This window comes from Equus caballus, chromosome 7 (assembly GCF_041296265.1).
Source record: "Equus caballus isolate H_3958 breed thoroughbred chromosome 7, TB-T2T, whole genome shotgun sequence".
NCBI classification, from domain to species: Eukaryota; Metazoa; Chordata; class Mammalia; order Perissodactyla; family Equidae; genus Equus; species Equus caballus.
In genome coordinates, this window is record NC_091690.1 from 42,439,047 (window position 1) to 42,453,048 (window position 14,002).

General features: G+C 42.9%; 1 long non-coding RNA gene across 13 annotated transcripts in view; it reads right to left on the reverse strand.

Annotated features, from left to right (window-relative positions):
* LOC138925004 (uncharacterized) overlaps positions 1-14,002 on the reverse strand; it is a 100,437-nt gene that overhangs the window by 56,790 nt on the left and 29,645 nt on the right. For all 13 annotated transcript variants that reach the window (XR_011440577.1, XR_011440581.1, XR_011440582.1 and 10 more), the window contains 2 exons: positions 13,144-13,321; positions 10,818-11,014 (listed from right to left, as the gene is read on the reverse strand). This is a non-coding gene — a long non-coding RNA (uncharacterized lncRNA). The remainder of the gene's footprint in view (positions 1-10,817; positions 11,015-13,143; positions 13,322-14,002) is intronic.

The following is a 14,002-nucleotide window of genomic DNA, read 5'->3' on the forward strand; positions in this document are numbered from 1 at the left end:
GATCATGGTCTCACAACCCAACCTTTGGGCACCGATCCTCCCAGTGCTTCTCCTAGGTTCGAACATCCCTCTCTCTTTCTGTCTCTCTCTCCCAAATCATACTTCACATAATTTTATATCCGATTTGTTTTACTTACAAAAACATCATGAACATTTTTCTAAACCATCAACTACTTCTCTACACCGTAATTTTTAAGGAGATGAATATTACTTTATCACACAGATGTATCACAACTTATTTAACAAATTCCCTATTTGTGGGTAGATTCTTTCCAATTTTTAACTATTTTAAAGAACACTATGATGAATAGCCTCATACTCAAATTAATTTTTACCCTTTCCTCATTGTTTCTTTAGAATGAATTCTTAGATATGGAATTGCTGGGTCCAGTTGTGAATGCTTAAGGATTCTGAAACCTATAGCTCAAGCTCCTCTGTAAACAGACCACTCATACGCCATCTCTAGCGAGGAGCGGGAGCGCCTGCTTCTCTATGCCCTCCCCAGCACTGCTCATATTTCTTTTGTTTTATCTTTGCATGAATTAATTCTGTGTGGGAGAACATCAAAGGACACTTTTTGAGAATGAAGAGGCATTTGGCCTGGCCCTTGAGATAGTGGAAGATTTCAATACACAGAATAGTTGGGCAAGGACATTTCAAAGAATAACCTCAGCCCAGCAGCTCAGTGCAGACGCTCTTTGGCGAGTCCAGTAGTCTAGATGTACTGAAGTGCAGGACTCCGGGTAGCACAGAGGAGGGGAGGACTGAAAAAGCAGGCTAGAGCAGCTCACAGAAGGCCTTGAATGGCATCCTGAGGAGCTGAGACTCTGTCCCACAGCAGTTGGAAGCCGTTAGCCGTTTCTGAGCAGGGAGCAATGTGTTTTGCACGCTATCCTGAGGGTGCCAAGAACCTGCCAAGAAGGTTGTTAAGTGGCAAGACTGGGTTTCATAGTTTTGACAGTAACCAGGAGACATGTCTATTTTTCCCTCTCTGGTGTGACGCTGGGGTTGGAGCACTTCAGTCATGTTCCAATATGCTTCCTATTAGAGGACCAAGCCTCATGGGAACAAACCAAATGTGGAGCGAGAACAAATGTGTGCAGACCCAGCAAAACAGAACGCAGCAGGACCTGCGCATAGCGTCTCATCATTTATCCTAGTCCTTATTTCTCTCATCAATATTTGATGTCACTAGGACATTTTAGCTTCATTTTCTGGTAATGAATTTATCAAGAGACCAAGAGCAAGTTGCAGAAGCAGATGCCCAGGGAAGCTGGGCAGAACGGCAGCTCCAAGCCTCAGCCTGCTGGCTCCATCACCCTGCAGGGCAGAGGTGCTGCCAGGCCAACCCAGAGCACGTTGGCCCTAGCAGCAGAGCTTCCGTCCATGTGGATCACTGAGTCCCCAGAGAAACTCTCTTCAGAAAATGCCTTTCCTCTCTGGGAGGCCAAGGAGTGTCAGGGAAGGTTAGTCAACACCACTGATTAATCGCCTGCTGGGTAAAGAACCCTGTAATGGAACTGGAGGAAAATAAATGTATTCAAATAGCAGCCATGTTCTCACACAATTTCCGATCTTTGTCCGTGTTCCAGCATCTGCAGAGTGCTTGGAGCAGAGTAGGCACTCAGAAACGCCTTCTCTGTTGGGTGAATAACTGCTGAAAGCTGCCCCTTAAGAATCCTGGTATCTAATTTCAGCTCTAACTCTGACTTTCTGAGTAGCTAGGGGAAGTCGCTTAACATAACCTAGCTTCAGAAACCTTATTTTAGCCAAGTGGAAAAAAAATAATAACAGCAGCAGACACTTACATAGCACTTCCTATGTGCCTCCAAAGTTCTATGTACGCCATTAATTTTCACAGCACTCCTAAAGTAGACACGAGTACCTGTGCTTTACAGGTAAGGACGTTTATGCCTAGATAGGTTGAGGACCTTGGCCAAGGCCACGGAGCGAGTTTTGAATTCAGAGTCTGTGGACTTAATCGCCTCACTGTACCATCTCATATCACTTTTATCAGTTAAGCGGTGCTCTTTTTGGTGCAAGTGACAAAAAAAATTTTCAAGCTGTGTTGAAGCTGGCTTAAGCAATAATAAAATTTATTGGTTCACAGGAAATTCAAGGTGTATTACTGGTTTCAAGTATGGTTTTATGCAAGGCCGTAAATTATGTCACCAGGACTCCGTTTTTCCCATCTTAGCTGCACTTCCTTTGGGGCGCTCCACTATCAGATAGGCTCCTTCTATGGATTCAAAATGGCTGCAGTCATTACATACCTTACAGCTCGCATAGCACTTCATGAGTGAGTAAAAGCAAATCTCTTTTCCCGCAATCCCAGCAAAGGTTTCATGTGTCTCATTGTCTTAGATCAGGCCACGTGATCTAATGGCCAAGGAAACGCAATGTACTAATTAGTGGAGACCCAGGTCGAAGACTGCACCTGTCAGTGGGGAATGGCGCCCCATCTGAACACACGGGCTCGTCTGGAGATGAGTAGCTCCAGAGAGGGAAAGTGGGATACAGTTGTCATAGAACAGGAAATAGACATTGGGTGGCAAAAGTAATAGCTGTCCACCTCATACTCCTTCTTGCTACACCCAGAAAAATATTGAATTGCTGATGGAAAGACATCAGTCGAAATGACTCTATCAAAAGGAAGATGAAGTATCTTTCAGCTCAACTCTTAGCCAAGAAGGATAGACACCATCAGCCAAGCCAGAAGCTAACGTATCATCCAGCATTCTCCTTCTCACCCCTCCTCCTCACTCACTTCACTCCAAACCCTTGGGACCATTCTCTGATCCTCAAACACACCGTAGAGTCTCTTGCTGAGGCCTTTGGAGTTCCTGTTCCCTCTTCTACAATGTGTGTCCCCTTGAGAGCTGTGTATCTGTCTCCTCTTGTCATTTAGGTCTCACTCAGACTTAACCTCACCAGCAAGGCCTTTCCCAACCACCCTTTTACTTTCGGTGCTTTCACTTTCTTAAAGCCATTATCGCCATCTGAGAGTCCATACATGCACCTGTTATTTACTTGTTTGTCCTCTGCTTCCTCACTAGAAGTTAAGCTCTGTGAGGACAGGAGCTTTGTTTTGTTCAATGCTGTCTCCCTGACATGGTAGGTGTGCATCTGAGGCATAGTAGGTACTCAATAAATATCTGTTGCATAATGAATGAAGGAGGCATTAGAGAGCTACTTTGACTACAGCTGGTGGATCTCAGGCTGCAGCAGAGATCTGGGAGTGGAGGGGATAGAGAAGTGAAGGCCCAACAACACATGCAGAGGCCAGGCCTCAGGGCCACCTCAACAGCCCTATATGCCACTGCAGCCAGCATAGTATAGACGGCCACAGGTTTCTCTGAAAGGCTGAAGGCATACAGCAGGAAGAAAGAAAGTGAACAGGAAGGTAGAAAGGAAATTGGAGAAACTAAGAATAAGAGATAGGGAGAAAGAAGCAGAACAGGACATAGGGCAGGGCTTGGAAATGTTTCGTCTTCAATCCCCATGCAGGGGCATCAGCCCTGTGCTTATCGATGTCTGACCCATGCCAGGGGGTGACGATGGTCTTTTGACTCCGCTGCGACCAGGATTGTACCGTAATAGAATTGCATCTTGAAAGAGATGTTAAGAAAAAGAAAAAGTTCTAAAGCATAGTAATCAAGTTCTTGGTCTCACTGAGCAGGTAAATCAATTTTCATTGAGAAAAGCAAAATAAAACTAGCATTCAGCTATGACATTTACTACACAGATTAATTAAATACCTAAATAGACTTGAGTTAGAAAAACAAGATAATTTCAGAGAATCACAACATAAACATCCACAATTTCATGGAACCATAAGTAAAAGCTAGTATACAAGGCATATGGGATAATATTAATTCATTTTTCCTTTTTTTAAAATGAAATTTTAGTTATTTCCCAATTCCCCACAGGGTAGCCCCTGATACCTATTGAATATTATTCATTATTCAAAGTTCGTTTTTGCAAGATAACATTATTGCTTGTATTGCACCATTTGAAGACCATAAATATCCTGCAAACAATCTCATCTCATTCTATGAGGCAGAAATTATGTTACCCACTTCTCATTAAATTTCTGATGAACTAATAAATGATTGAAAAGTTATTTCCAAGGATGGTATACAACACTCCAATGTGGGATGCTGACTCCTATGGCCAGTCTGTACATTGGCATCAAGGCTAAATGTTTAGAATGATAGTGCTGAGTGACCCAGAGAGTATTGGCCAAAGGTGGACAGGACCCAGAAAAGGCAGCAAGAATATGCCCACAGCTGGGCTTTCCTCCTGCTTCAGAGCCAGTCTTTCTGAGACTGTCCAAACTCACTTTTCCTCCATAAGCCCTGTAGCTGGCAAATCAGTGTCTAACCTCCTCTCTGCAGGAAAGGAAAACTGTACGAGAAAGAAGCCTTTCACTCCAGCCACACTGACTGCTTCTGCTCCTGAACACCCCAGCCACCCACCCGACTGTTGTTCATTCCTAGAATCTCCTTTCTTCTCTTCTCTTTTCTCACCTTCAAGACACAGTTCCAGTGCCTCCTTCTCGCACGCACAGTGAATGTGTACTAAATGTGCTTAGTACTGTGCTAAGTGTTCTGTGCACGTTACCTCACTTCACCCGCACAACAACCGTGTGGGGGAGATAAGCTTATTCCATTTCACAGGTGAGAGGACAGAGCCCCAAACAGGTTAAGAAATTGGTCCTAGGTCAACAAGGACAGGCAATGCTGGAGTAGGAGCCCAGGGCCTGGCCTCTCCACACCAAAGACATCAGCCACTAGGCAATTCTGCCTCCTAACAGCCACCAGCCTCAAGTCATCAAGCCCGGCTGTGAGTTCCTCCAGCAGTTAGTGCCTCTTCAATTGCTTTGACAGTTGATAGCTCAGCTATTGTTGTCTTGAACTATTGTTGCCTTTATTTAGATATCTGTGCCTCAGCTCTCCAACGAGCCTGTAAGCTCCTTGAAGGAATTTATCTGCACCCTAGTACCAAGCCCAGTTCGTATAAGAGACTTATCAATCATGTTTTGATTGTTTTGGGGGTGCTCAGCATGGCAAAATGCAGACCACACCCGAGAGCCCTTGGTTCTGCAGGATCTTCACCAGCGTCTGCCCATCATAGCAACACATAACATATCACCTCCACTCTTACAGATCAGCAGCCATGTCACCAGCCCTACAGCCTCCTCCTGATGACTCAACAGTTGGATCATGATTTTTTCCCAACCAAGACCTTACAAGTCTTCATTTCCTTGCCTGAAAGACCAAGGTGTGGCTGGAGAGTTCCTAAATGGTCTGTGACATGTGCTGTTCTGTGACATCCCCTCAGGTACCACTCTGTGGCTTCTTATCTTACAGGGAAGAAAGGAAGACTAGTGCTATTTATTTTTTATTTCTTTATTGTGATAAAAATATGTAAGATTTACTATTTTAACCATTTTTAAGTGTATAATTCAGTGGCCATTCACACTGTTGTACATTCACACTGTTGTACAATCATCACCACTATCCATCTCCTGGACTTTTTCATCATCTTCTACTAGAACTCTGTACACATTAAACACAAACTCGTCATTCTTCCCTCCTCCTAGTCCCTAGTAACCTCTATTCCTCTTTCTGTCTCTATGAATTTGACTGTTTTAGATACCTCATGTAAGTGGAATCATACAATACTTGTCCTTTTGTGTCTAGCTTATTTTATTTAGCATAGCGTTTGTAAGGTCCATTCATGTTATAGCTGTGTCAATACTTTGCTCCCTTTTTATGGTTGAATAATATTCCATTGTATACATATGCCACATTTTGTTTATCCATTCATCGCTCAATGGACATTTGGGTTGTTTCCATCTTTTGGCTATTGTGAATAATGCTGCTTGTGAAAAATGTGAATAATGAACATTGACATACAAATATCTGAGTCCCTGCTTTCAATTCTTACAGGACATGCCTAAAAGTAGAATTGCTAAATCATATGGTAATTCTACACTTAATTTTTTGAGGAACCACCATACTGTTTTCCACAGCAGCTGCACCACTTGACTTTCTCACCAGAAATACAAGTGTTCCAATTTCTCCACATCCTGGCCAAGACTTGTTATTTTCTGGTTTTCTGATAGTAGCCATCCTTATGAGCAGGAAGTAATATTTCATTGCAGCCTTAATTTGCATTTCCCTACTGACTGGTGATGTTGAGCATAGTTTGTTATGTTTAATGGCAATCTGTATTTCTTCTCTGGAGAAATGTCTATTCAATTCCTTTCCTCATATTTTAATTTAATTGTTTGGTTTTTTTGTTGCTAGTTTGTAGGAGTTCTTTATATATTCTGGATGTTAATCCTTTATCATATATATATGATTAGCAACTATTTTGTCCGTTCTATGGGCTGCATTTTTACTCTGTTGATAGTGTCCTTTGATGCACAAATTTTTTTTTTAATTTTGATGATGTCCAATATATCTATTTCCTCTTTTGTTGCTTATGCTGTTGGTGTCATATCCAAGAAGTCATTGCCAAATCCAAAGTCATGAAGATTTTACCATAGGTTTTCTTCTAAGAGTTTTATAATTTTAGCTCTTACATTTAGGCCTTTGATCCATTTTGAGTTAATTTTTGTACATAGTGTAAGGGATGAGGGTCCAATTTCCCAGCTCCATTTGTTGAAAACACTGTCCTTCCTCCTTCAGTGGTCTTGGCCCCCTTGCTGAAAAGCGTTTGACCGTATATGTGAGAGTTTATTTCTGGGCTCTCTATCTATTCTATTGTTTTATACACCTGTCTTTATGCCAGTACCACACTGTTTTTGACTACTATGTCTTTATATTGTGTTGAAATCCAGAAGTATGAGTCCTCCAACTTTGTTTTGTTTTTCTTTCAAAATTATTTTTGGCTATTCAGGGTCCCTTGAGATTTCATATGAATTTTAGGACAGGTTTTTCTATTTCTTCAAACAAGTTGGTATTTGATAGGGATTGCATTGAATCTACATATCACTTTGGGTAGTATTGTCATCTTAGCAATATTGTCTTCCAGTCTTTCCATTTATTTATGTCCTCCTGAAGTTCTCTCAGCATTGTTTTGTAGTTTTTATTGTAGAAGTCTCTCACTTCTTTGGTTAAATTTATTCCTAAGTATTTTATTCTTTTTGATGCTATTGTAAATGGAATTGTCTTCCTAATTTCCTTTTCAGATTGTTTATTGTTAGTATATAGACATGCAACTGGTTCTTTTCATGATTTTGTATCTTGCAACTTTACTGAATTTGTATATTAGTTCTAACAACCTTTTGGGGAATCTTCAGGGTTTTCTACATATAAGAGGATCATGTCATCCATGAACAGAGAGAATTCTACTTCTTCTTTTCCAGTTTGGAAGCCCTTTATTTCTTTTCCTTGTCTAATTGTTCTGGCTAGAACTTCCAATATCATGTTGAATAAAAGTCATAAAAATGAGTATCCTTGTCTTATTCCTGATGGCAAAGTAATTTTTTAGTCTTTCACATTTCAGTCTTTAACACTGAGTATAAAGTTAACTGTGTGTTTTTTCATATACGCCTTTATCATACTGAGGATTATGTGCTATTTTAAAAGTTAATGGAATGCCCAAAATAGCCAATTTTGCCTTTTGATAAAAGCATGTCAAATCAGCTTGATAACAAACTTATTGGCAGGCATATTTGTTTCTTTAGCGGTGAAAACTGATGTATTTAGTATTTAATTATATTACCTCATAAGTAACATTAATTTAAAACCTGTGGCTCAGAGGTGGTTGGGAGTGAGAGGAAGGGGTCAATGTAACAGGTTGTTTATAGGGAAATGTTGGGAATTACTAGCATATGATATGATGTAACATAAGAGGAGTCAATTTCCTTCTTTTGTACAGGGTCAGGCTATAACGACTTTGTTTCCCCAACATAAAAATGCGTAAGTGGGGACGTGATGAACTTTTATAAAATCATGAAATGATAGTAAAAGCAAAAACAGACCAGATTGTATAGTTTTAAATATTTTTATAGGAGATACTTCTTTAAGCATGAGAAAGTAATTTTTGAGCAAACGAAAAGTAATTTACTCCAAAAGGCTTGTTCAGGCCAAACATAATCCAGTTCTGGAAGAGTTTGGATGAAACTATGATGGCAAATCTAAAACCAGGTATTAAAGAAAAATCAGAGATAATAACAGTGAACATTTTGAGAGAGCTTACCACGAATCAAGGACTTTACTAAATGTTTTGTGTATATTAATGTATTTAACCCTCGCAACTATCCTATGACGTAGATCCTATTATTTTCTCCATTTTACGGATGAGGAAACTGAGACGCAGAAGTATGAAGTAACTTGTCCAAGGTCACACAGTTACGTGGTAGTGCGATATGATTCCAACCCAGACAGCCTGGCTCCAGGCTGCCTTCACTCCTGTAGTCAGCTGAATAACAGCCGCTAAATACATCAAGTCTTAATCCCAGGAACTTGTAAATGTTTTGTTATTTGGAAAAAGGATCTTGTAATTAAGGTGTAATTAAGTTAAGGATTTTGACATGAGGAGAATACCCTGGATTATCCGAGTGAGCCCTAAATGCCATCACAAGTGTCCTTATAAGAGACACTCAGGAAGATGACACAGACGCACAGAGTAGGAGTCACATGGAGGAGACAGCCACGTGAAGATGGAAGCAGAAATTGGAATGATGCAGCCAAGGAAGCCGGAAGAGGCAAGGAACTGATTCTCCCCTAATGTCCCCAGAGGGAGCATGGTCCTGCTGGATGTGGGACTTCTGGCCTCTAGAACTGTGAGAGAATAAATTTCTGTTGCCTTAAGCCAACAAGTTGGTGGCTGTTACAGCATCCACAGGAAACTATCATCACTCCTACCTGGGGTATTGGAGTGTTTCATATTAAAAGACTTCAACCTCAGCTGCATCCAGTGAAGTCATAGCAGCTAACACCACTGCTCACGAAAAGACCTCAGTGAAGACAAAACACAGGGCTGGTTGGAGCACCAGTTAAACAAGTAGTTCAGTAGCCCCTGACACCTTTCAAAGTGCTTTCCCATTGATCTTGTCATTTGATCATCTGACCCCACCCAATCTCCTTTGTACACAAGAGAAAAAATAGGGTCACTTATACCGTTTTTAAATATGAGCTGAGACATGAATTCCAGCCTGCTTCTTCAAAGCACTTCTCTTCCCACTGTACTACACTCCAGTTCCAAAAAAGAGAAAAGAAATAACCAGGGGGCAGGGGGAAACAATATTTATGAATAGCACTTTATAGTTTCTAATGCTTATGCACCTATATTATTTAATTCTCCCAACAATGGGAGGTTACTCTTATTATCCCTGTTCTGCAGATGGAGAAAACAAAGGCTGAAAGAAGTCTGGCGACTTTCTCCAAGACACACAAGGACCAGAAGTGGTTTGAGCTTCAATCCAAGGCCAGTTGCTCCACCACCGCCTCTCTGGTAGTTTGCATATACAGGGGCCCAGGCTGAAATGCACAAGAGCCATATCCAAATGCACATGTTGGTTGTTGTTGTTTTTTTTTTTCTGCATTTAAAAATAAAAATTGTCTTGATGTAAGGTTAAAAACAGGAGGGTGATTTGCATAAGACCCTGAGTTCTCAATTACACCAATTACTTTATAATTACAGGCAATGCCATCTTGGGTTTTTCAAAACCTATGTCTATTCTTACAGAATCTGTCAGAAAGAAGGCTTCTTCTCAGGGAGAGGTTCCAATTAGTATGCATGTTGTATGCAGAGGGAGAGAAAACCTGCTGGAGCCGAGAAGGAGAGAAGAGACAGGAGCTCTACATGCCCCCAGCTTAGCAAATAGGCCTGTTGGGGAACCAAAGCCTCCGGGAAATCTCCCACCTCTCAGCTCTGGGGGAATATTATGTCAAAGCAAACTCAGCCTGAACCCTTTTGTCCTTGCCTTCCCTCCTCCCACCTGCCTGCTGCCCCAGCAGCCACCTCTACACTTTTGAGGTGGGTGGAGAAGATCTTAGCCTGCTGAACTTGGGTTTCTCATAGCCACTCTTACAAGCTGCAGGGGAGAAACAAGTGGAATGGGTCCACCTCAAATCCCTCCTGCTGAATCACTATCTTCTTTCTCTTGCTCAGTGGGCACTGAACAGTGAAGGGTCACCATCTTCTCTATCCTGGGGGTATTGGCCCAGAGAACTTTCTTGGAATGGGGTGTGGAGGAGTGTGCTTTCACTGTCAGTAAGCCCAGCATTTTTTGTTTTCAAGTAGCCTTTTCTAGGGTCTGGTTACTTTCCATGTCCCAACCCCCTTCCACCAGGTCAGTAACCAGAGTCTTTTGTGCTCCCATGAGTCCTGATTTACCCCTGAGTTAGAAAGGGAATCTCAGTAAGTTGGAACATCGAAGAACCTTAGCAAGCCCTGAGGCCAACTCTTCATACAATATGAAGGGGGGTATTGGGACTCTGCCATTTGGGGGCAGTGTCCATTTTAACACTACTGGTCCAAATGGCAGTGTCAACACGTAAAGTCCACTGTTGTACAAAGCAGGTAATCTGACCCTCCCCCACATATAAAGACGCGTAGCCATGTGACAAGGGTACTTTGTTTTGCGCTGGTGGATGGACTTCACCTCTCCCCTGACTGCCAGTGCCAGCAGGTAACATGGTACATCTGAGCCAAGCGCAAACTGGGGGCTCCAGCCTAGAACAAGCACCTTGGAAGTGTCTGTCTGTCGCCTTCTCTCTACAAAAAGAACTGCTGCCTTCCTACAATTATCAACCTCTAGGCTTAGATTGACTCTTCCAAAGATATCTGGTCCATACCTGCAAACGCACCTTCCTTCCAGCTTCAGTGTCACTCTGCCACACTGCACTTCCTTAGCAGGGACACCTCCAGTCTCAGTTTGCGAAGCACCGTCACTCACGTTGTCCCAGTGTCCAGGCACATCATTACTGAGAAGGCAATTTCCACTCTATTCCTCCACAATCTGCTCTTTCCATTTCTACTCTTTAGAAGACGGCTAAAAAAAGAGGAAAGAAGAGGGAAGAAAGGGGAGAAAGACAAAAGAAAGGCTGCAGGCTCGGATTTTGGAGATTGGAGTTCTCAGTCAGGTTGTGCTTTGAGTGGCTCCTCTCACGCAGGCCCCAAGCCTGAGCGCTCCGGCCAGGCCTCACGCAGCCGCAAGGCCTCCGCTCCTTTCCCACCTGCTAAGTTACCGTCGGACTGTTCAGGAATGGAAAGCCCTTCACTGCTTGAATCACCAGGAATTTATATTTCTCTTTCTTTGCTTCCACAGCATGTTGTGTCTCTATTAAAATAGTATTTTCACCTTTCTTCTCAGCATAGCCATGTGCCTATGTCTCACCTTTCCTACTGATTTTCTCAGTCCCTTGCTACAAGGGCCAGGTAGAGCATCACTAATTCTGATATTTTTACCCCTATTTTGCAGATGTGAAAGGTGAAACTCAGAAAGGTCAATCAACTTTCCCCAGGCCACATAACTGATAAGGGACAGTATAAACACTGGCAACAACAGTATGTTTGTATGTTGATGGAAAAGATCCAGTAGAGTGAGAAAAATTGATGCTGCAAGAGAAAGAAAGGAAAATTGCTAGAGCATTGTCCTTGAATAGATGAGGGGAATGAGATCAGATGAACAAGTGGAAGACTGGCCTTAGATAGGAAGTCGGTGACTCGCAGCGGCAGAAGAGAAGGGAATGTTACATGTACAAGTGCAAGGCTGATAGATGTGTGGTGGGAGCCTGTGGATACTCTTTCATATTACTTCGATTTTCTCAATCAAATAGAAACAAGGTCATCAGCTGAGAGAGAGGACTGATGGGAAGCCGTCCAACATTAAAGACGAGATTGCATGATGTAGCCATCTAGCAGAGGGAGACAGTGTGTAAGTGCTCCGTAGTTATGAACGTCAGACAGCATCCCAGCCCTCTTGAGTTGTTGATGGCTTATTAAAGTAAGCTGGTATGGCTGTATATTTTTCTTAAACTTGTTCAGTTGTGCAAGTGCAGTCCAACCTGGTTGGATGAAACTGGATTGCGATTTGGCTGAGTGAAAGAAAGTAAGTGGTAGTAGAGAGAACGAGGGCAAGAGCATTGAAGGTGGGGGTATAGCACATTATTGACCTGGGATCTAAGCTGGGGACATAAGCACAGCAAGGACAGGGACAGGTTTTAGAATCAATGCATCAGAAATCCTGGGAGAGAGGGTCGAGTGAGCGCTGGAGATGGGCTCCTTGAGGAAGTGGACTTGAAATACAGGAGGTAGTGGTCAGAATGTGGGATGTTTGAAATTATGCTTTTCAGGAGACTGCAGCTCTTGGTAATGATGAGATCGAAGGCATGACCAAGAGGACAATTGGATAAGTGAAGAAAGAGGAGAAGCTCCATGGAGGAATGGAGGTCAGGGTATTTGAAGCATTATTATTTGTTTATTAAATCACCAAAGCGAGCACAAAAATAGTGCTGCAGAGAGGGATTATCAGGAGCTAAATTCTCCAGAGTAAAAGGGGCTCTAGGTACCTGTAAGAGGGACGGCAGGTGGCTGGTTCAGTCAGATGACATGCAGGTCCAAGCAAGTCCTTTTATAGTGGAGCACAGCGAAGAGGGGGGGCACCCTAAGGAGGAGGGCAGATGCATCCTGGGAGGGCCCGGAGGCCAAAGGAGCCCTTTGAGAGGCCCAAAGAGGAAGCCATGTCTCCAGGGAAGAGCCAGGTTTTAGTTAGAGGCACAAGATGGTGGAGCGTTTATAGAAGAAGGCAAAGACATGGAGTCTTTCAAGAAGAAAGTGAAGACATGGGCTCTTGCTAATGATCGGCCTTGCAGTCTAGAGGGCAGGTGGTCAGGTTAGGAGAAGGAGAGAGGGGAAATAAGATGAGAAAAGGTGATGTGCAGATCCCGTGGGCGTCAGTGTCTGGGAGATGAGGGCTGCTAGCGGTGACCGGATGTAAACAGGGAAAAAGGTCGATAAAAATACCTAAGATTTAGTGAGTGTATTCTATATGCCAGACATTTTCTAATCTTTTTACATGCATTCACTCATTTAATCCTCACAATAACTTTATGAAGTAGGCACTATTATCCTTGTTTTATGGATCAATAAAGTGAAGCACAGAGAGTTTAAAAAACTCACCAAGGCCACGCAGCTTGTTGAATACAGGGCTAGGATTTGAACCCAGGCAGAGAGACTCCAGAATCCATGCTATCCACCACTATTTCATCCTGTCTTCATGCTAGTGTTTATACTGCCCCTTATCAGTTATGTGGCCTGGGGAAAGTTGATTGACCTTTCTGAGTTTCACCTTTCACATCTGCAAAATAGGGGTAAAAATATCAGAATTAGTGATGCTCTACCTGGCCCTTGTAGCAAGGGACTGAGAAAATCAGTAGGAAAGGTGAGACATAGGCACATGGCTATGCTGAGAAGAAAGGTGAAAATACTATTTTAATAGAGACACAACATGCTGTGGAAGCAAAGAAAGAGAAATATAAATTCCTGGTGATTCAAGCAGTGAAGGGCTTTCCATTCCTGAACAGTCCGATGGTAACTTAGCAGGTGGGAAAGGAGCGGAGGCCTTGCGGCTGCGTGAGGCCTGGCCGGAGCGCTCAGGCTTGGGGCCTGCGTGAGAGGAGCCACTCGAAGCACAACCTGACTGAGAACTCCAATCTCCAAAATCCAAGCCTGCAGCCTTTCTTTTGTCTTTCTCCCTTTTCTTTCCTCTTTTTTCCTCTTTTTTTAGCCGTCTTCTAAAGAGTAGAAATGGAAAGAGCAGATTGTGGAGGAATAGAGTGGAAATTGCCTTCTCAGTAATGATGTGCCTGGACACTGGGACAACGTGAGTGACGGTGCTTCGCAAACTGAGACTGGAGGTGTCCCTGCTAAGGAAGTGCAGTGTGGCAGAGTGACACTGAAGCTGGAAGGAAGCTGTCTTTCCTGACCACCTGCCCAAAGTAGCTCCTCCCCCCACCACTCCCTTCCCTCCGCTATTCCC